The sequence below is a fragment of the Tamandua tetradactyla genome, chromosome 17 (assembly GCF_023851605.1).
Source record: "Tamandua tetradactyla isolate mTamTet1 chromosome 17, mTamTet1.pri, whole genome shotgun sequence".
Lineage (NCBI taxonomy): Eukaryota > Metazoa > Chordata > Mammalia > Pilosa > Myrmecophagidae > Tamandua > Tamandua tetradactyla.
In genome coordinates, this window is record NC_135343.1 from 18,738,051 (window position 1) to 18,762,028 (window position 23,978).

The window sequence follows — 23,978 nt, forward strand, 5'->3', positions numbered from 1 at the left end:
CTTCCCCAATCTACCTTCTTCTGTTTACCTTTAATAGTCTTTAAAGAGCTCATCCCTGCATTCTGTTCAGGTTTTATAGCTGTACTCAGTCGGACAGACAGGGTAGAATGTTTTTACTCCATGTTAGCATTAACTGATACTCTGTACTGTATACTTTTATATTGTCATTCATTTATTCACCCAGAATATCTAGCTGTCATTTGAATGTTTACCATGTGCTGAACGCTTTACATATATTATTTGCTTAAACTCCAACTGTCCTTTTTTAGACATGAAGAAATTGAGGTATAAAACTGATAAACTATGTCCAGAGTACATAATATTAAATGACAAGCTGGGATTTGAATACAAATAGCTTTGCTATTTGCCTCTGTGCCAGTGGTTCTAAAGTGTGCCTCAGGACTCCCAGCCTTAAAATTACCTGGGAACTTGTTAGAAATGCAGAAATCTCTGGCTTCACCTCAGGGCTACTGAGTCAAATTCTGGGAGTAGGGCCCAGTAATGTGTTTGAGCAAGCCCGTGGTTATTCGGTGCACACCATTGTTTGAGAACCACTTCTCTTTGCTGTGCACCTTCAGAGGCACTAGGCAGATTTTAGTTTCTTAGGAAATTTTTCATATCAGAAGCAAAAGTCATTTTTCATCATTACTTGAGGCATTTGGTAGCATGCTGAGTGTGGTTGTTGGGTTCAGGTGTCAGCTTGGCCAGGTGATGGGGCCCAGTTGTCTGGTCAGGCACGCACTGGCCTGTTGCTGCAAGGATATCTCATGGCAGGGTGATAAACCAGAAAGCTGGTTTGTTAAATCATCAGTCTGTTGATTGCATCTGTGGATAATGACATCTATGATCAACTAAGGATGTGTCTTCCACGACGGAGAGACTTCAGTCAGTTGGATTTAATTCAGTCAAAGACTTTTAAGGGAGAAGAATTTTCACTTCTTCTTCAGCCAACCAGCCTCTCCTATGGAGTTCGTCAGGGACCTTCACTGGAGCTGCGAGCCTCGCAGCCTGCCCTGTGGATTTTGGACTCTTGCATCTCCACAGCTGTGTGAGACACTTATAAATCTCATATTTACAGATAACTCCTTTTGCTTCTATTTCAGGAGAGAACTTTGACTCACACACTGAGTAAGAACCATATTTTTTTACTGAGGTTACTAGCATGTTGCTTTAACATCATACTCTTCAAGGTAGTGGTGGTTAAAATATAGATACTAAGGCATAAATAGATATATATGTATGTATATGTATATATGTAACCAAATCAATTTTAATTGTGGTTTTCAGCTAAAAAATCATTGTTCCTCTGGTAACTACTGTGTTACATTATAAGCTGTATTTTAAATTTCGGGATATTAATGCTGTTTGCCCTAGATTTCAGGATAACTTTTAAGATTGGATTGGATAAGGATGGGTCCTATTTTTTGTCATTTAAATTTTTCTTTTTTATTAGAGAAGTTGTGGGTTTACAGAAAAATCATGCATAAAATACAGGATTCCCATATACCACCCCACCACCAACACCCTGCATTGGTGTGGAGCATTTGTTATAATTGACGATAGCACATTTTTGCAATTGTACTATTAACTTGAAGTCCGTGGTTTAACTGAGGGCTCACTTTTATGTAGTGTAGTACCACGAATTTTTAAAATATTTTTGTTGTTACCATGTATACATTCTAAAATTCCCCTTTTTAATTATATTCAGATACATATTTCCCTGCTATTAATAGCATTCACAGTATTGTGCTACCATCCATCCATTACTTTGTATTATTTAATTTTCTTCAGAAAAGAATAAATGTATATCTGAATGTAATTTAATTTGTATCCCTTACATATATTTTATGTGAAGTCATCAATTAGGAAAAAAACCTTTCAGACCACAACTCCAGAATATTTTAAAATTATTCTATAATCCACATATGCTAATGAGATTTATATAGATCAGTAAATGAGATTAGTAGGTATATGTAGATATGTGGGTTAGTTATGGAGCTGTTGTCTATGGAGTCAGAAATACCTGTGTTCATAAATAAGCTAGTCTCTTATGAATAGGGTAGATACCAGGATTGGGAGAAGCAGATAATAACACCCCATTGTGAAATATTAGGTTTTATGGTCTTCATTATTTGCATTAGATTTTAATTCTGTTACCTTAAAGTGTCTACGTAAGTAAACATACGGTAGAGAGAAGACAGTTTTATATATGAGAATTTTAATATTCATATTGAAACAAAACATTTGAAGTTACTACCTGTAGATGTAAATACACACACATACATACTCTCCACTGATATCATTTAAGAGCTGTCGGAGTTAAGTAAAAAAGAGCCCTGCCTTCAAAGAGCTTACTGTTTATTAGAATAAACAGGAAAAGCTATTATACGATAAAATGATTGCTATGATAAAGATATGTGGGTGTAGTATGCTGAAGCCTGTTCTGACTGGAGAGTTTATTAGGAATTTTGTGAGCTCAGCTGTTGGTAGTTTGAAATCAGCTGTGGCAGGAATATGTATATCACCGAAATTGTCACTGTATAATAGTGAGTGCTATTATAATAGAACATGTGTATTCCTTAACATCACCATTCTATGCAAAATGGCTCAATAAAAGCCACAGGGCTTAGGGGAAAATGGAGTTGGGCCACAATACTAAAAAATTTAGTAGCACTTTCTTTTTTTTAAAGATAAGGGGACCAAATAGCAAAGGTAGCACATTTTGCAGATTTTAATGATTAAGAAAAAACAAATATTACAATAAACATGGCACTTTACCTTGAAAAAGACTTGTAGTTTGCTTGTGGAAGTAGATGTGAGTAAAGTTGCCTCTTAGAGTTATTGTAAAATGGTACATGGGGTGGGGGGAGGGGGCTGTGTAAAATCTGCCAGAGAGGTACAGCAGATGTGGGGGAAGGGGGCTCAGAACCCATTTGAAGCACTGAGGTAGATGTGAGATGTTTGAGGTGTATGTACTCTGTATTCCTTTGTGGCTAGGTTTGTGCATTCATCTAGTGTTTTGCTCAGATTGTTCCTTAATGTAACAAGCACCTTGAAACAAATATACATTTTCAAAAGGCTATAGCAGAACTGACTATACAAAGGCTTTTTCTTCCCTTTGAAAGCTAGCGCCAGCACACATCTGAGAAGGAGCTCATGAGTACTTGGAGGGTCCTGGAAGACTTTGCAGAGCAGATAGCAACTGAGCTGAAACTTGAAGAACCAGTGTAGTTATTTGCCAGGTGTGTAAGTTAGGGGAGGGCATTCTAGGCATAGAGAACAATGGTGTGTGGGAAGATATGCAAATGTAAGCCTGGTGTAGACCAATGTTAAAAGAAAGTCCAAAATTAGAAAAGAAGGAAAAGGAAACTTAATAAAACTTGATGGTTAGATCAAATTCTCAAGGCCCTATATACTACTCGAAAGGATTTACATTTTGTAAACCTAAGGTTGCGACCCATTGAAAAACTTTGAGCAGAGAACCACATTTTCTAACAACTATTTATATGACTGGAGTCTAGAAATCTGATGAGGGTAAGAAGGACAGGTATGGCTCTTTCATAGCTTGACCCCTCTGAGGCTATTATAAAAGCTGTAGATCCTTACTAGCAACCATGCCCTTACGATGTTCCTAGAAGTCGCTACTGCTGTCATCCTTTTTCTTGATTTTTAAGGGCCAGAGCCATAGAATTAGTCTTCTCTATGGTGATGATTCAGGAAATTTATAACCAGCTCTTACAACAATTTCTCTGTTAGCTTTATTCTTACAATGTTTAAAAATGGTGTGAAGTTTTTAACCTTAATGTGGAATTATTGGGAAATAATTTCATGGGTGAGAGGCCTCTTTGCCCACTGTATTCCAATTTTTGCCCAAATTATTTTATATTAAAGAATAACTGCTTTCAGATACCAGTAAATGATAAATTTGGGCACAAGTAAGGAAGAAAAGGAAGGAGGGAGGAAATTATAATTATATTCCTTCAAGTAAAAGTTACATTAAGATACAAATTATTTGACTAGTAAATCTAAATTTTAAAAGGCATTTATCCTAACCTAGCAGTATTCCTTAACCAGCATCTGGTGCCTGTTCAGAGTGGGTACTGATAAAGCTCATAATCTAGCTGAAGATACCAATGATACTCTAAAACTAATTGAAAACTTGAATATCAGAGTAAATATATATGTATATATATATATAACTGTGTTTTGAGAGGGTTAGGGACAAAATGTTAACATTGAGAGTTCTTCACAATTTTCTGATTTTAAACTTTGAGGAATATGGATTATGCATTTGTAGAGACCATATACCCTCTCAGTAATTTTTCTTTGATATTTCTATGAGGTAATAGTTGCAGCTTTTTAAATGTTCCTTTTTTTTTCTTAAATGGGAGATTATGCTGGTTTGTTATTGTTGTTTAATGCAATTTTATTGGTATGTATTCACACGCGAAATAATCTATCCAAAGTATCAATGGCTTACAGTGTCATTATACAGTTGTGACTTATCACCACAATTGATTTTAGAGTATATTCATTACTCCAAGAAAAGAAAAAAAAACTTAAAAAACACCTAAAACATCCCATACCCCTTATCCATCCCCATGTTGTTGTTGTTTTAATTATAAAACTAAAAATTTATATAAACAGTACATGACCAGTACAGAGAACTAAAAGAATCCTCCTTGCTTGAATAAAAGTAAAGCTCCTAATAACCCTAACAATCACTATTTTCCTCTTCTTCCTCACTCATAGTGAATACCTCTTCTTTTAATAGAGATCTATCAAGTTCCTACTGAAAGCAATATGCCATTTCACCATTACTTACGAATCTTTATCAGCAGATTGTGAAGGGAAACCATGGGTGTATACCTGTAACAAAAATAAAATCTATTATAGGTTAGAGGTTATTGTTTTACTGTGATTCATTGCCCCCGTTTACTTTAAAAGGCAATATTCCAATGTTCTTAACCCAGACATAGTCAAATTATACATGTGATTACTCTTTTCCACACCATGCACCTTCCTCTCCCTAACTCTCTCGGGAGTCCCCGTCTGTTCCTAGTATCAAATAGTATTTCTTCTAGATCTCAGAATTTATAGAAATAATAATGTTCTTATAGGGAAATAAGATTTTCTTTTTCACCCTAATCTCTGCCTTCACCACACCTTAATCTATGTTGCTTTGATTGTTTTTCTGACAGAGCCTTTGGCTCTTCTAGAATAAGCAGAGAATCACCTCTGGTTTACGTATGAACATTTAACCCTAATAAAATCATAGTCATTTAATAAGACTAAATCCAGGAATAAAAGAAACTTTTTAGCATGGTGTGTAATACCCATTAGAGTCTGTTTCTTTCCAGCTTTTCAGATCGCTTTTTCTGTTACTCCACCCTGTTCTACACTTTAGTATCTGAACTACCCCAGGCCCTTTTTTCCCTGGGTTTGTGCCTTTGGAGCATCTCTGGAATGACTTTCTCTGCTTTGCAGATAAATTTATTCTTCAGTACCCAACTCAAAGACTCCTTTCATTATCAGAATTAGGTTCAGTAACAAATAACAGAAACTCCAAATAAAAATGGCCTGAAAAAGCAGGCTCACTGCCCTCCCTCTCTCTACATGGGACATGACTCGCAGGGGTGTGGACCCTCCTGGCAAAATGGGATAGAAATCCTAGAATGAGCTGGAACTCAGCATCAAGGGATTGAGAAAATCTCGACCAAAAGGGGGAAGAGCGAAATGAGACAAAATAAGGTGGATGGGTGAGAGATTCCAGAGTCGAGAGGTTATCCTGGAGGTTATTCTTAACGCATTGAATAGATATCACCTGTTTAGTTAAGGTGTAACAGAGAGGCCGGAGGGAACTGCCTGAAGATGTGGAGCTGTGCTCCGTTGACCGTGTTTCCTGAAGATAGTTATATGATGACATGGCTGTTGCAGTGTGACTGTGTGCTTGCCAGAGCCTTGTGTCTGATACTCCTTTTGTCTACCTTATCAACAGACAAGTAAAACATATGGATTAAAAATAAATAAATAATAGGGGGAACAAAAGTTAAAATAAATTTAGTAGATTGAAATGCTCATGATCAGTGAAGGGGATGGGTAAGGGGTATGGTATGTATGAATTTTTTTCTGTTTTCTTTTTATTGCTTATTCTGAATTGATGCAGATGTTCTAAGAAATGATCATGATAATGAATATACAACTATGTGATGATAGTGTGAGTTATTGATTATATAACAAGAACGGAATGATCATATGATAAGAATGTTTGTGTTTGTATGTGGTAATGTATCATAAATAAAAAATAAATTAATTTTAAAAAAATGGCCTGAAAGCAAGAAAGAATTTTTTTTTCCCTGTAAAAGCTTAGAGTTTGCAGAATAGGGGGCTGAAATGATGGTTCTGCCCCATGAAGTCATTAAGGAAGTAATTTCCAGTTCACAGTTACAAAATCTCTCATATGACCCTTCTCTTGGTCCACAATTGAGATACCTTTGTTTTAGGCAGCAAGATGGAGGAAGAAACAAAAAAGAGACAAAGTCATATCCCTCCCAGCTGTCTTAAAGTTTTCCTGAGACTCCCACATTACATTTCTGCTTGCATCTCAGAGTCCAGAACTTAGTCCATGGCCACAAGGCAGGCTGAAAAGTGCAGTCTTTATTCTGGGTGGCTCTGTGGCAGCTAATCACATTTTTGTGGAGGAAAGGTGTCGGTACAGCCAGCAGTCTGCCACATTCCTCCAGCTAGAGAGACTTGCTTCTGTTCCTTACAACACTAATTAATTAGCAGTTATTGTAATTTGTTTGCCTTCTCTTTCAGACTGTGAACTTCTCAGAGACTTTTTAAATCTTTATATCTCTAATATATTACATAAAGTTTTGCACATAGTGTATGCTCATTAAGTGTTGAATGAATGGATAAAGACATTTGGGAAGATGATAGCAAAACTGTCAGACATATTTATGTGAACAAGGGTAGTTGCTTATGTAGACATACATTGATTTATATTTCTTATACTTAATTTTTTCCTATTTTCTCCATTACATGGAGAGAAGTGGTCAGTGCTGATAGGATAGGGTGTGGCTTCTCCTTTATGCCTCAAATTTGACCCCTCTGTTAGAACACAAATAGGGTTATTAAAAGGTCATATAATTCTTTTATGTGTTACACATTTTTTGGTAGGGTTTTTGTTTTCCATAAGTATTCTCAACTCCAATAGAATCTTATTCTGTTGTAATTTCACCATTATTACCCCCAAACAAAAGCCATATATTTACACACCTTTTTAAAGAAAAGTGCAAAGAGAAGAAAAAACCAGTCACCGTATTAGGTACTTATTTTCTAGAAAGTAATTGGCCTCCTTCTCTATATCATAGTTTCTTGAGGCTTAAATTAAAAAATAAAAACATTACGAAAAGCATTACTCATGTCAAATTTGAAAGTTAGGTACGAACTTGTAATTAGAGGGAAAGATAGTGAATTTTCACAAGAAACTAGTAGAATTTGTTTTAATTAATAGTGCCTTGATTATATGGTGAAAGACACAGGCAAATACAACCTGTGGATTCCCATTCTTTTGAAATATGGGGGTTTTATTAAGACTGGGCAATGAGAAACTATTATAACTTGTAGTTTGGTGGTTTTCTTTTACAAAATATCTCTAACATTGATGAGAAAAGGATTATGAATGGGTAGAGTAAGAAAACTTAACTACATTGCTCCATCCCTACCATCTGACCTCCTTTGTCACCAGATGCAAGTTAATTCAGTGACAATAATTATTGTTGGATATTTGAAAACCAGTAATATGCCTGATACCTAGAAAATTCTGACTTTTGGCCTCTATCCCAGTAGGCACATAGTCTAAATTAGCATTAAAACTCTGGCCAAGCCCTCAAATAATTATCTGAGTAAAATATATATCCAGTAGTTTAAACAGAATTTTAGAAAAGCTGATAGTTTGGTCAGTTTGGCAAAGTTATGAGCCATACTCCACCAGCCAATTCACCAAACAGCTGATTTACTCAGCTAAGACCTCAAGTACCAGAATAGAATAGAGCACCTTGGGTCTGATAACTTTTGCTTTTTCTGAGAAATTTGGTGGTATGTAAATTTCCATTCTTCTCCTAGGTGATTTGGGCTATTAGAAGTAGTATAAGACTATATTCTCTGTCCTTTGAAGCTTATAGCACAGTTGTAGAGATAAAATTGACATGAATGAAATGATCTAAGAAGGAAAAAGCAAATTGTGGTGTTACTTGTAAACCTTTTTAACAAAATTAAAATGGAGAAATTAGAACTTGATATAGACATTAAAAATAGAATTGAGTAGTTGGAGGTGTTTCAGAGTAAGGAGTTTGGATAAAGTAGGGCCTAATTATGGATTGCTTTAATTGAAAGTCAGGCACAAGATGCTGTATGTGACTTTTGAAGATTCCTGAAAGAAAATGGGACTGGCAGTGTTACACCGGGAAGACAGGAGAGACCATAGTGTTGTAGATATCTAGGAATATGACAATAGAAATTTGGACAAGGCAGTGAAGTGACGGGGAAAGGTAAATTTGAGAGGCACTTTGAAAAAAGAAACTTTTATTTTTTCCAAGAAGAAACTTAACATTAAATATGGTGATGGATGATAAGTGGTAGAAGAATTTTAATATAGGAAGTTCAGTAGAAAATTGGTGTTGACATCACAGCTTGGGGAGAAATGGTAGATTGAGTTTAGATACAGTAAATTTGAGGTATGATGGAGAATAGCCAAATTGAGACAGACTTCCAGGCTGTTGCTGGACTTGGGTAGGTGGAATATGTTGACTGGAAGCATGTTTCCCGTGCACATCCAGCTGTTCTCAAGGAGATAAGGATTCTTGGAAAATAAAGACGAGAGCAAATGTTTCATAGCGTCTATATGTATGTGTAAAAACTCTTAAAATCAATTGAAAAATTTCTCTCACTAGCTTCATTTCAGCTGAAGGAACTGAGTTGATTAAATAGATGGAATTCATAAATCATATTCAGGAACTTCAGTTCTTCTCATACACAGTTAAAGAAGAAGGCAGAAATTCAAATTGCTTTACATGATCCGTGAAATACAAAAGGGGCACGAACAGATTCGTTATTAAAGAATAGCATCTTAGAATAGACAGGTAATTGTGGCGGGATGTCATATCAAGGAGAATTCTATTCTTATATCATGAAAGTTGAGTTATTGAGTTAACATACAGTTTAGTTTCAGAACACTTCAAGTAACCTACCAGTACACAATCAAGTGCTTCATGTTTTTCTTTAGTGGAACTTTTAGTTGAATCTGCCATGCCAGATATTTGTGGTTTTCTTTATTGGAATGGCTGTTTCAGTAGATAGCAAAACTTATAAAACCATATGGAGTAAAAAACCAAGAATTGATTTTCATTTCAGTTGAATTAGTAAATTGTCTTACGTTATAATATCTTACAGCAATGAAAAACGTAATAATATGATTAGAAAAATGAGAGTCCAAGGAATGGACTATTATTTGGTTTCCACTGAATGGTACCTGAAGTGGTTATTAGTAGCATTTGGCCAGTTCCTGCAACAAATACTGCTTACTGGCTTCTTTCTTCTCTCTCGTATATGCTTCTTTTTCTTTTCTTTTTTTATGGTGAAATATCACATATATATGGGCAGTCACTAAAATATAAATGCACAAGTTAACAAGTATTATAAAGCATAATTCACCACCTAGATTAAGCAGTAGAACCTTGCCAGTATGCCAGAAACATGCCCTGTGCCCTTTCTCAGTCAAATCCCGCCTTTCCCACCTGTCTCATCCTCCAGATGTAATGATATTCTTGCTTTAAGTGATAGTCACTTTCTCCCTTCTCGTTAAAATTTTACCACCCATGTATGCAGCCCTAAATAATGTAGTTTCATTTTGGCTTTTTTTGGTACATGTATAGATGCATGTATGTACATGTTAATGTGTATTTTTTTCTGTATGACTTATTTTTGTGTAATTCATCTATGTTGTGAATATACAGTTTCATTGCTCTAATCCATTGTATGTATTTTCCATTGAATGAATATGCCATGATATATTTATTCTGCCCTATTTCATAATAATGAAACAATCTGCTATGAACATTCTTCCATATTTTTCCTCATACACAAGAGTAGGAAGTAGTATCTCTAGAGTTTATACTCAGTAATGGAATTGCTGGCGGATAGGAAATTCATCTTTTTTAATTCACTGAATAATACCAAACTTTTACAAAGTGAATTATACTCACCCAGCAGGATTCCTCTAGTTCTACCTACTCATCAACACTTGATATTGGCAAACTTAAGTATTTAGGGCAGAGGAATGGTTTTATTAAGGAACATAGCCCCTTTTTATATTTGGATCTCCTTTTGTGAAGTGCCTATTAAAGTCTTTTACCCATTTTTCCATCTGGTTCTTTTCTTACTAATCTTTAGGAGTTTTTTATATTTTTCTGGATATTAGTCTTGGTCTTATCAATTCTGTGTACTGAAAATGTTTCCTATTCTGTTTTTAATGTACAGAAGTTCTTAACTTTTATGTAATATAGATCAATATTTTCCCCCCTCTTTGCCTGTAGAAATTTCAGGTTTTTTCTTAGATTTTTCCTAGGTGGTTAATACTTAAATGGTATATCTTTTTTTGTTTGTTTGTTTTATTTTTTGCTTTTTGTTTTTTTAAAGCAAAGCAATTCAAGACCATTTTATTCAGTGAAAAAGCAGGATATTAAATTGTATAAACAATACAATCCTATTTCATGGTGTATCTTTTTTACATTTCATTTTCTGTTTGTTGCTGGCATATAGTAATGCACAAGATATTTTATATGTTGATTTGTATCTACCAATCTTTCCAAATTTTTATTAATTCTAATAATTTATTCATAGATTGTTTTGGATTTTTAAAATACACAAGTATATCATTTGGGAATAATGGTAGTTTAGTTTCTACCTAACCATAGGGATCAAGTTAATCAGTGCCTTTTATTTCTTAACTTGCCTTATTATACTGTGGCTAGGACCTCTATTGCAACACAGAATAGAAGTCATGATAATGGGCGTCCTTGTCTTATTCCCAGTCTCAGCATTTCATCAAGGATGATGTTTGCTATTGTTGCTTTTTTTCTTAACAAATACTCTTCACCAGGTTAAACAAGGTTTACTTTTCAGTCCTAGTTGGCTAACATTTTTCATCATGAATGGAAGGTGAATTTTATTAAAAATCTAACAAGGTCATATATTTTTTGTTTTTACTATCATATGATAAATTACATTACTTGATCTTTTAATGTTAATCCACCTTTGCATTCCTAAGCTATATCTAACTTGATTGTGATATATTATGCTTTTGTACACTTTTGGGTTCAGGTTGTTAACATTTTGTTTAAAAAACTTGTATATTCATGACTGACATTGGTCTGTACTCTTCTTTTTCATAGTGTCCTTGTTAAGATTTGTTATCAAGGTTTTGTTAGCCTAATAAAATAATTTGGAAAATGCTTCTTCTTCTGATCTCTGAAAGAGTTTGCGTAAGATTGGATTTTTTTTTTCCCCTTGAATAATGACAGAATTCACTAATGAAGCCATCTAGACCTAGGGTTTTCTTTTCAAAAAGAATTTGACTTCTGATACTTCTATTTGATTCTTTTCCAAATCTTCAACACCACTTTTTTTCACTTTCTTTTTTTTATTTATTAATTTTAAAAAATTAACAACAAACAAACAAAAACATTAACGTATCACTCTGTTCTACATATATAATCAGTAATTCTCAATATCATCACATAGTTGCATATTCATCATTTCTTAGAACATTTGCATCGGTTTAGAAAAAGAAATAAAACGATAACTGAGAAAAAAAGATTATACATACCATATCCCTTACCCCTCGCTTTCATTTATCACTAGCATTTCAAACTAAATTTATTTTAACATTTGTTCCCCCTATTATTTATTTTTATTCCATATGTTCTACTCTTCTGTTGATATGGTAGCTAAAAGGAGCATCAGACACAAGGTTTTCACAATCACACTGTCACATTGCAAAAGCTATATCATTATACAATCATCTTCCAGAAACATGGCTACTGGAACACAGTGCTACATTTTCAGGCAGTTCCCTCCAGCCTCGCCACTTCATCTTGAACAACAAGGAGATATCTACTTAATGCATGAGAATAACCTCCAGGATAACCTCTCGACTCTGTTTGGAATCTCTCAGCCATTGACACTTAGTCTCATTTCACTCTTCCCCCTCAACACCACTTTTTATCGTACCTTGTTCCTTGAAGATATTTTCAAGTTGGTGTTTTATTTCTTCAAATATCCATAGTTAGCGTACTTGTGTTATAATCTATAATAATTCTAATATGTGGAATCTTTGTGGATTTGTTCCCACAGACTCTTGTTTTTGTTCATGATGACTTGTTTTTATTTTGATGGTTTGTTCTATTTGACTGCATATCCTTAAAATTACTTGTGGGTGTTGGGAAGGTGTCTTGCTTCAGGGAGGATTTAAGTTTGTCTGATGGTACTGCCAACCCAGAAATAATTTAAGAGAATTTTTAAGTTTGAAATTCCCTGATTATCAAGTCCATGCAAACACAGATGTCAACACCCTGCACAAACGTCTTAGGGACAAATTTCTTGGGTGCTTTCTTTCTTTTGCCTTTCTTAGAGGCTAAAACAACCTTTCCTGGAGTCTCCAGGGGTTGAATTGGAGTTTAGATTTAGTTACTTTGAGGCGTAGCCTTTTGGGGTCAGAGTTCCTTCTACCTTTGGCATTTGTGCCTTGGCATTTGTCGCTCTCATCCTCTGAGGCCACTGAAACCAAAGACCTAATTTGCTGAGGTCTGTCTACAAGTGACTCGGGGCCAGTGGCTTTGGGGCGTTCCCATTACTGCTCTGGGTTCCCACTTGTCCCTAGAATTTGGTTTGGGAGTTTCCCACCCTTTTGTCAGCTTTTTATTTAAGGCATTTTAAAAAATTTACCCAAGATTTTTAGTTGTTTTCAGCAGGTCTGAAAATACCAGTCTTTCATTACCAGAAACAGTTGTCGTCTTGATTTTATTTTTCCCACTTAGTCGTGTTTTCCCCATTTTCCTCCAGCCTCCATGATAATATCTGAAGGATCACAAATATTCATATATTGAGCATCTAATATGCTCCAAGCATGGCACTAAACATAGTTCCTGCTTTCTAGAAACTAACATCGTAATGGATTCTGGATTATGGAAAAAACTGCAACTTGTCCACAGAGTATTAGTATCCTATGAAATCTTAATTAGGTTGTCAATTTCAAAAAAGTTTGGAAAATACTGACCAGGAGAATATTCTCTTTCAGAAGAGTAACAATGCTCAGTAATATCCTGAGCACGTAAGGAAATCTTTAAGGAGGCGTTAGCTGATGCAGTTCCTGGCTCCTAAGCAGGAAACAAGACATGTCGGCTATTCCTGCTGAGGGTGAGGGTGAGGACTAAGGCGCTGACCATAGGAGGGGACCCTGCAGACAGTGCCAATACCCGCTCACCCCTGGCTAACAGATGCCTCCCGAGGTGGTCCTGAGCGTGGCCCTGCCCTTTGAATCTCCGAGTGTGAGACCACCCCCACCCCACCCCCACGGGTGACCATCACGCCGGAGAAAGCGAACGGACCGTGCAGGAAGAAGCACATGGAGGGACACCAGGAAGAAATGAGGCGGCCCGCCGGGGAGGATTTCCACGCTTAGTTCCTTAAGCCAGAAAAACCTTCGCCTTCACCCCCAACCACCCCCAACCCCCATCGAGGTGCAAAACCTTGGTGACATTTCTCAGGGAGCCACCAGTACTAAATCATTGCGGAGAGTGCAGCTTTCAAGCTCACTCCAAAAAGATGAAAAACTAGAAATAAATTTCAAGCCCTTTACATCAACCCATTGCAAGACACCTTGGATTTAGAGATGGATCTGCATTTGAGTCCCTGCACAGCCACTCACTTGCTTAACAGCCTTTGTCAAGTTGTTGCTTAACTCTCTAAAGCTTCAGAAGTAGTTCTGTAGTGAGAATTAAATGAGGATAACACATATGCAGCAGTTTGGCATACTGAGAGTTTGGTTTTGGATTCAAATTCAAGTTCTGCCACTTAATGTACCTTAGGCAAACTGATCTTTTATTTTCTTCATTTTAAATACGTGTATAATGTCTCTGTCTGGGATATTGCAAGATTTACATGAGCTATATAACCAAACTAAACTAAATACTTTACCCAATGTTATTTTAGTTAACTGAAGTACTTAACCTAGTGCTTGGCATATTTTTATGATAATTTTAATTTTTCATATAAATTCAAGAAGTCTTTTAACATTAATGAAAACAGATATTGAATATTTTAATTTATAAAGTTTGCTAATTATTTGGGCATCTAGGTTCCTGTGCTAACAGAACACCAGCCAATTTCATAAAGTATTACCTTTAAGTATCTTGGGAAAAAAACACATATGGTCATCTAAATGACACAGAAAAGGCATTTGACAGAAAACAGCAACCCTTCCTGATAAAAACCCTCAGAAAACTAAGAATAGAAGGAGAGAACCCTTAAGAAAATACTGGTAAACCAAATCTAACAATATGTAAAGAAGATATATGACCAAGTGGGATTCATCCTTGAATACAAGATTGGTTTACCATGCAAAAACTAGTACAATGTAGTATATTTATAAAATAAAGTACAAAGACATATGACCAGTAGATACAGAAAAAATATTTTATAAAATTCAATACCCATTCATGATTTTTTAATTATTGAAATGTTTGATTAAAAACATTACCAATAAAAGCATCTACCATGTATCTACAGCTAACATCCTACTAATGTTGAAAGACTGAATGTTTTTCCCCTGAGATAGGGAACAAGTCAATGATGTCCATTTTCACCTTTTCCATTCAAGATTGCCAGCACAGTTAGGCAATAGAAAGAAATTAAAGGCATGTAGTTTGGAAAGGAAGAAGTAAAACTATCTTTACTCATAGCTGTCATGATCTTGTTTGTAGAAAATACTAGGTAATCTACCGAAAAAATTACTACAACTAATAGGTGAGTTTAGCAATATTTCCAGATACAAGATCAATATACAAAAATCTATTGTGTTTCTGTTTACTAGTTACACATGATCCTAAAATGAAATAAACTAAGCAATTCCATTATAATAGCATCAAAAAGAATAAAATACTTAGGAGTAGATTTAACAAAAGTGCAAGTTCTGTACGCTGAAAACTATAAAACATTGCTGAGAGAAAGGAAGATCTAAATTTACCTACAAATAAAAAGCAATCTAACTAAATCCTAGGTATTTGTAGAAATAGACAAAGTGATCCTAAAATCTTATGCAAAGTTCTAAACGATTTTATAAAAGAAAGCCAAAGCAGGAAAACTTAGACTACCCGATGTGAAAATTTATTATAAAACTACAGAATTCAAGACTATGTTATTGGCGTAATATTGACATATAAGCCAGTGGAATAGACAAGAAAGTCCAGATATAGTCCTTCATGTTTATGGTAAATTGTTTTTTCATAAATGTGCCAGGGCAATCAATGGGGAAAGGATAGTGTTCTAGTTTGCTAGCTGCCGGAATGCAATATACCAGAAACGGAATGGCCCTTAAAAGGGGAATTTAATGAGTTGCTAGATTACAGTTCTAAGTCTGAGAAAATGTCCCAGTTAAAACAAGTCTACAGAAATGTCCAATCTAAGGCATCCAGGGAAAGATACCTTGGTTCAAGAAGGCCGATGAAGTTCAGGGTTTCTCTCTCATCTGGAAGGGCACATGGCAAATACGGCATCATCTGCCAGCGTCTTCTCCTGGCTTCCTGTTTCGTGAAGCTCCCCGGGAGGCATTTTCCTTCTTCATCTCCAAAGGTCGCTGGCTGGTGGACTCTGCTTCTCATGGCTATGTCATTCTGCTCTCTCTGAATCTCTCTGAATCCCTCATTCTCCAAAGTATTTCCTCTTTTATAGGACTTCAGAAACTAATCAAGACCCACCCAAATGGGTGGAGACATGTCATCCCTTAATCCAGTTTAACAATCATTCTTGACTAAATCACATCACATAGGGAGATGATAATCTCATTACAGTTTCAAACATGCAGTATTGAATAGAGATTATTCTACCTTTATGAAATGGGATTTATATTAAAACATGGCTTTTCTTAGGGGGCATACTTCCTTTCAAACCAGCACAGATGGTCTTTTCAAACAAAATGGTACTAGAATAAATGGATAGTCATACAAAACCAGTTATGTTTTTGTGTATAGTTATGTGTATAGTTTTGTGTATAGTTTTAACTATACACACACAATAGGTGAAATTTATATGTAAATTATATTTCAATAAAGAGATATAAAATTTTTAAAATTATGGATCAGGAAATTTTTAACATTGTGTGGCTACTTGATATAATATTGAGGAATTTTACGTTTTTGAAGTGCTGTAATGGTGTGATAGTTAGATTCAGGTGTCACCTTGGCTAGGTGAAGGTACCTAGTTCTATTGCTGTGGACATGAGCCAATGGCATGTGAACTCATCTGTTGCTGATTACATCTGCAATTGGCTAGGAGGCGTGCCTGCTGCAGTGAATGATGTTTGATTTAATTGGCTGGTGCTTAAATGAGAGAGCACAGTCCAAGCAGCTCAGCATATCTCATCTCAGCACTTGCAGCTCAGTCCAGGCCTTTGGAGATGCAGAAAGGAACCACCCCCCAGAAAGTTGTTGGAACCCAGAGGCCTGGAGAGAAGGCCAGCAGAGATCACCCTGTGCCTTCCCACGTAAGAAAGACCCTCAGTTGAAAGTTAGCTGCCTTTCCTCTGAAGAACTATACGTTAACTAATTAAATCCCCTTTTATTGAAAGTCAGTCTGTCTCTGGTGTGTTGCATTCCAGCAGCTAACAAACTAGAACAAATGGTATCATGCTTATGTTTTTTAAAAAGCCTTTAGTTTTTAGATGTAAATATACTGATGTGTTTGAAGTCTCTTAGGATGAAATTAGTTGATTTGGAGAATTTGCTTCAAATTCTCAAAAGAAACAAGATAGGTCATGAATTCTTCTTCTTCTTCTTCTTTTTTTTTTTTTTTTTTTTGCATGGGCAGGCACTGGGAAGGTCATGAATTCTTAATTACTAAAGCTCCATAATGGGCACATGGAGAGTCATTATAGTTCTATTTTTTCTATTTGTATATGTTTGAAATTTCCAGCATAAAAACATTTTAAAACAGTTTTTTTAAAAAGAAGGCATTAACTTATTTAAACATGCAAACTTTGTTTGTTGAATACCTCTTAATATCTATCTTGTAGCATGCTAGAATTCTAGGGAACATGATTTATGGGATGCTACAATAGAACAAACGTGTTAAACATCTCTTTATATTATAATATGTTGTCTCACACAGAAGTAACTTGAGCACCTGTTATTTCCAGTCATGTTTAAGGGTACAGTTGCTGAAGGAGTAAAGCAAGGCACCTATACTCTGTATTATGAATGACCTTACATGTTTGGCCTGGGGTGTACACCCAAATCAAGGAAAGCAATCAACCCAGCCACTGGCCACATAGGTAGGCTAGCACAGAAGGCTCTGTCCATATGGGAACAAGATGAACCAACCGGGTTCTCACAGGACTTAAAATTAGCTAATTAAAGAAATAAAGCTCTTGCTTTTAATTTTTTGTCTGAATATTCTTAGGGTTGACAAGTACGGTGGTATGGTGGTTATTGTAAGGATATATGTAATGATGAGGTTGAAACTCACAAAAAAGAAAGAGATTTGGTAGTTCAAGCAGTGAAAGCAGAATTTGAAAGGTCAAATCCATACTTAAAATTTGTACTCCTCTCCCCCTCATATCTACATACATTTGCCTAATGTGAGTTAGTATCAAACCCCTGCAACCAGAAGATACTGATATATAAGTAAAACTAAGCATTCATATCAGTGTGATGCTTTTTTGGCTAACAAGTTGAAAACATTTTTATAACTATAGAATACCCACCATTCTTACCACTGCTTTGTTTTCTTCCTTCCCTTCTTTATTATATTGAAAACTGTTATCTTCCAAGCTGACCTCTACTAGAGTTGTTGATATTATATGGCATCAGATACTTGTTGGTTACCCTATAAATAGTATTTCCATATACAAAGGATGCATATTACTTATTATTGGTACTCTTTTGGAATGGGTATTTCCTACTTCTTAAATCCAGTATTACTTACCACTGATCTCCGATACTGTTTGAGAAAGTAAAGCTGGCTTTAGCAGAAACCTTTATGTGTTCATTATTTACTTGTTATTATTTTCTCCATGATCATGTTGGTGTGCCCCTCTAACTCTCCATTTTCTTGTGTGCTTCTTTCCTTCCTCACCATCCCCCCACCTTTTCCTTAAGTATTTTTTTAGTATGTCATTATTTACTTCTTTATTTTACACATAACTTTGGGTTTTTAATTGAAATTACAAACTTTGGGTTTGTAATAAGAAATTAGATTGGTCTTTCTCAAGATGTGCTTCCTCTGTAAATAGCATTTTTTCCAACTAAGAAATTAATACATAATGTAACATTTTGAAAAATACATACAAGTGCAAAATAAAGGATGAAATTACATTAATCAGAAAACCATCCAGAAAGAACAACAGTGGTATTTTTGATATATACCTGTCCATAATCTTTAAAGAAATGTTCCTGTGGATATGTGTATAATATTGACATCAATTTATACATAATGTTTTTTCTTTGAGCAAGTATACATACTGTTTTATAGTCATTTTCATCTAATATCATGAACATCTCTGAAAACATGGTTGTTAGTCTTTCTAGTATTCAGCCATATGAAAATGTCACAGTTCATTTAAAGCCAGTCTCTATGAACTGAAAAATCCAGTAAATATGAATTTTTTTTTACTAATATAACTAATGTTATGATGAATATCTAATTGTGAAACCCTGGGTAATAAGGTATGCATATTTTTAGAACTTTGAAACATACAGTAAAATTTCCTCGTGAAATGTCATGTCAATTTATGTTCTCACATCATTATGTAAAAATGCTAGTTTCCTAATATCCATACTAAATGGTACCATTAAAATGCAAAAGAAAGAAAAGCAAACTTTGCCTTGTTGACAGTTAAATTTGTATGTTTTTGATAAATTCCAAAAATAACCGTATTTTTATATATTTATTGACCAAGTATACATCTACTTTTGTAATTTTACTAGACATGTCCTTGGCCCATTTGCTATTGAGGTATCGTAGTTTACCTTTTTTCCTTATATATTAATACTGTCACATATTGAAGTGTTTTACTTAGCTTGTCATTTGCCCTTTAATTTTGTTTATGGCATATTTTTCAACATGCAAAATTTAAAATTTTATGGTCTTTTAAAGTCAGGTCTTTTGATCACTTGTTTGGTTTCGTTCTTTAACATTTTTTTAAGTAGGTCTTCCATCTCTTCTTTGAGAAATCATAAGACTTCTTAAAATTACTACTTTTTTATAGTGGATTTATCTGTTTTTACATTCCATTGAAATTCTCACCCTTTCCCACCATTTCTCCTTATGCTCACTCTCCGTTTGAGATCACTAAATTTTAGACCCAGAAGTACAGAGTTTTCTAGTTTCAAAAAACTTGACTAATAACTTTATTTTTATTCCCAGCTACTTTCAGAAAGAAAAAAAATGACGATTAATGGTAAACCTACTGTAGGATATTTAGATTGATCAAGAGCTGTAGGAGGCAGAAAGTGGGGGCCCCATGTATATCAGAAATTTCAACTAAGGCCTTCCATTTGAGTTTCCAGTTGCAGTAGCAGAAACAGGAGAAACTCAATGAGTAATATGGATTTCATTATCTGCTTAAAAGAGGCATATTGGTTTCTGTTTTTTTAAGAGAGAAAGAAGGCTTGGCAGTCAAGTCAAATAGGAATTTTTTCTGTGGGTGTCCATATGAGGGTTAATATTTTTGACAGCATTTTGATAGAACATGGAATAATACAATACCGTTTATTCTATCAACTCAGTAAAAGTTGAGGGTAAAGGTGGTTCTGTGGTAGAATGCTTGCCTTCCATGCGGGAGACCCGGGTTCAATTCCCGGACCATGTATGCCCTGCCCCCCCACACACACACACAAAAAGTAGTTAGGGGTATAATATTAATTTGAAATTATGATAATGTATTTTTGTAGGGAGTCACAATAATATATACCATATATATATCTTTCTGGTGAAGTAACTTGATAAGCGATAGAGCAGAGAAAATTTTTGTGGTTGGTTAGCTCTTTCTTAAACTATTTAAATTTTCTGTCTTTCAAAATAATAATTGGGATTTTTAACTAGATTTTGATGCATGTATTTGTTCTAGTTTGTTAGCTGCTGGAATGCAACACACCAGAGATGGAATGGCTTTTAATAAAAGGGAATTTATTTCGTTAGCTCTTCAGAGGAAAGGCAGCTAACTTTCAACTGAGGCTCTTTCTTACGTGGGAAGGTACAGGGTGATCTCTGCTGGCCTTCCCTCCAGGCCTCTGGGTTCCAACAGCAGTGATTTCTTTCTGCATCTCCAAAGGCCTGGGCTGAGCTGCAGAGTGCTGAGATGAAGTATGCTGAGTTGCTTGGGCTGTGCTGCATTGCGTTCTCATTTAAGCACTAGCCAATTCAATCAAACATCGTTCATTGCAGCAGGCACGCCTCCTAGCCTACTGCAGATGTAATGAGCAACAGATGATGTTCACATGCCATTGGCTCATGCCCCCAGCAACAGAACTAGGCACCTTCACCTAGCCAAATTGACAAATGAATCTAACTACCACAGTATTTTTATGATTTCTAGTTAGTACTTGGAAAATAATAATTATGTAGTCATTGATCCTCATTAGATTTAAAGTTTGACATTTTGTTTGAAAATCAGAGTCTTACTTGTTTTTTGACAGGAGAATTATTCCATATAAGTAGGTTTGCAGGCCTACCTGCAAGCAGTGACAAACTATTTTTACTTGCTGCTTCAAACAATTGTACTATGAACCGTTTAAGTTGATAATAAATTTTATCTAATTTCAGATCTGACAAAATGTCCAAGAATTTTTTATGAGTTTTCATGAAGCATCCCTTCCTTTATTACCAAAGAATATTGAGAATGAACTATACTTTAAATAGCTAGATTCATCTTTGAAACTATTTGAACTTGTTTGTCTTTATTACTAAAGGAACCCTCCATTATTTAACTGTGTTTATGGGAAGTAACTGTAGTTTAAACTGTGAGCTGTATAGGAAGTTTTTTTGCAGGAGTTGGGGAGACAGCCAAAAGAAAGTTTGCATTGACAAACAGTATTGCTTTCATTAGGTATTTCGTTTGCAGCTGATGCCAAACTTGTAGTGTTTAAATTCAGCGTTAAATTAGCATCTGATAAAAAGCATGACTAACTATAGAAGATAACAGCATGTTATACATTAGGAATTTAGTTTAAGTGGAGGCTGGTGATTGGAAATCAGAGTTGTAACTGCTGTGTTAACTGCTAGATGCTAAATAAGTTGATTCTATTTGTAGAATGTTATGCTTATTTAAAAAATTCTAATATAAAGAAATCACAGATCTTTGAGGTTAGCTGATTCAGTTGCTCTTAAGAGGAAGGACTGCCTGCGCTGACTAGAGACAGAGGGTTGTTTATCCTCTTTAACATTTCCCGTGAAAGACTCCTTACAAATCTTTTGGTTGTTTATTTACATTTTAAACATTTGAATTCTTTTTTGTCTGAGAGTTTGTTTTAGTCTTCAGAAATGTTGAAAAGCGACCAGTTAGAATTCTCCTTTTTTAAGAAGACTCTTAAATGCATTAAAGTAACCATTTGGTCATTTTTGTCCTGTAGATGATATAATTTCAGCCATATTATTTTTATATTCCTAAAATACATTACTGTTCATTCTTGGTTTTGTTGCTTTGCACCCAATTCTTACAGTATGCATTAAGTAGCCAGGTATAGTACTCAGGCACACAGAGCTTCTTGACTTCTCCTTTGAAGCATGAGACTTTGAATTAATGTGGAAGGTGTTTAGAGGGGAGAGAGTAGAAGAAGAAAGTCTATTTAGGTGGCTGTTAAAATTAATCCAGGCAAGAAACAATGAAAAACTGAACTTGGGGGTGGGACAGTGGAGATGGCTAGGAGGGGATGGGTCTGATAGCCTCAGGAGCTGACTGTTACCCGCATTCTAGAGCTCACCAGTCCAAAGGGTAAGTAGGAAGGCTGTGGTGACTCAAGGACATCTAGCATATCTTTTCCTGTCCTCTAAATCTCATCCCTCTGGAGGAGATAGAAGTTGAAACTTGCTAAAGGAATAATTTGGAAGAAATATCCTGTTTGCCTGTCTTCTTGCCCTTAAAGATCATGTTCTTTGTTGCATCTTTTTTAAATTTCAGTTTTTAAATAATGTGTTTTTACTATGTACAGGAGTTATCGATTTTTGTGTGTGGATCTTGTACTGTGTGAGCTTGCTGAACTGACTTATTATTTCTTTTAGATTGCTTAGGGTTTTCTATGTGGGCAATCTTCTCATATACAAACAGACAGTTTTATTTTAGTCTTTAAAGGTTCTTTTGATTTTTTAATTTCTTTTGTCAGTTTTGGAAATAAACGTTTTTCTAAAAAAATAGCTAGTCTGTGTTTTTAATTTATTAGCTTAAAATTGCTTATGATGGTCTCTTACCTTTTCAATTTCTGCTTTATATCTCTATTTCTTCCCTTTTATGTCTTATGTATCCATGAAGTTTGTGACCCCAAGATGTTGTGATTTTTAGTTTGTTTTTTGTTTTGAGGTCTTCTCTTGCTCTGCTCAGTGGACCTTGCACATAACACTGCTCTTCTTTTCTTAACCTCACCGCCCCTCTTCTCATTTGCAGTTTCTAAGCTCTCTGCACTTGGTCTCTGCACTTGGTGTCCAGAGAATAAAGTCTGCTCAAATTGTAGGCCAATAGGCATAGATGAAGAACTTTAAGTAGTCTCTTTTGAGAGCTTGTCTTCTATGTGTGGATACTCAGAAAATGTTAAAATGAATATATCTTTATCTTTTCAACTTACTTGTTTCTTAGCTTTTGAAAAGTAAGGTTTTATTTCAGGTCTGTCACAGGCTAAAGATGTTTATTTACATGATTGTCCTTTTTTAAAAATAAAATTGTGTATTTTGTGATAATGCATAATACAAAACTAGGCTGTATTACTTGGAATTCCTATTCTGTAATTTGGAGCAATATGCTTCTCTTGACAGTAGTTATCCTAAATGGTTAAAGTATAGCCTTCTTTGCTCTATACCTCTCCCAGTACCCTTCCCCAAATCTTTCAGAAGAATAGACTAATTTCAAGATATTTAAATTTTCTTATGGTGGTATAGAAGCAAAAAAAAGGGCAATTAGTTGTCTTGAATATATTTTTTCCCCTTTCTTGGATTCATTACGAGCTGTCAGATTTTTTGAAGTCCATTAATTTTCTTCAGATCTAAAATTTGGCATCGAGGAGTAGTATTGTAAGTTCATAAAAGGATGATAAATTTATTTTAAGCAACTTAGATGAAAAGTAAAAGTTATCAAAGAATTCATTCTATTTTAGTCCCAAGTCTTTGTGTTTTTTTGTGATATTTCACTTATTTAAGCTACTAAGGTTATAAAACGGTTATCCTTCCCAGAGAAGTACGTGGTTCAGATTATTATTGCCTACTTACCATTGGTAACTGAAGTATTCTTTGTAAATTATAACAGGATCACAATAAACTTACTTTTAAACTATTCCCCAAATCCATCTCTTTTTGGATTAAGACTAGCCAGGTTCCTCAGTTTAAGGTTGTTTTGTTTGTTTAGTTTCAGCTGTCTTTGGGAATTGAGAGATTTGTGAAAAGTTTTGTTATCTTGTGCTCTAAGAAGCTTGATCTTTAGGGGCAGTGCTGATTTAGCC

General features: G+C 35.1%; 1 protein-coding gene across 1 annotated transcript in view; it reads left to right on the forward strand.

The window, feature by feature from the left end:
• SOCS5 (suppressor of cytokine signaling 5) overlaps positions 1–23,978 on the forward strand; it is a 111,698-nt gene that overhangs the window by 35,744 nt on the left and 51,976 nt on the right. The gene's annotated exons all lie outside the window — the stretch shown is intronic.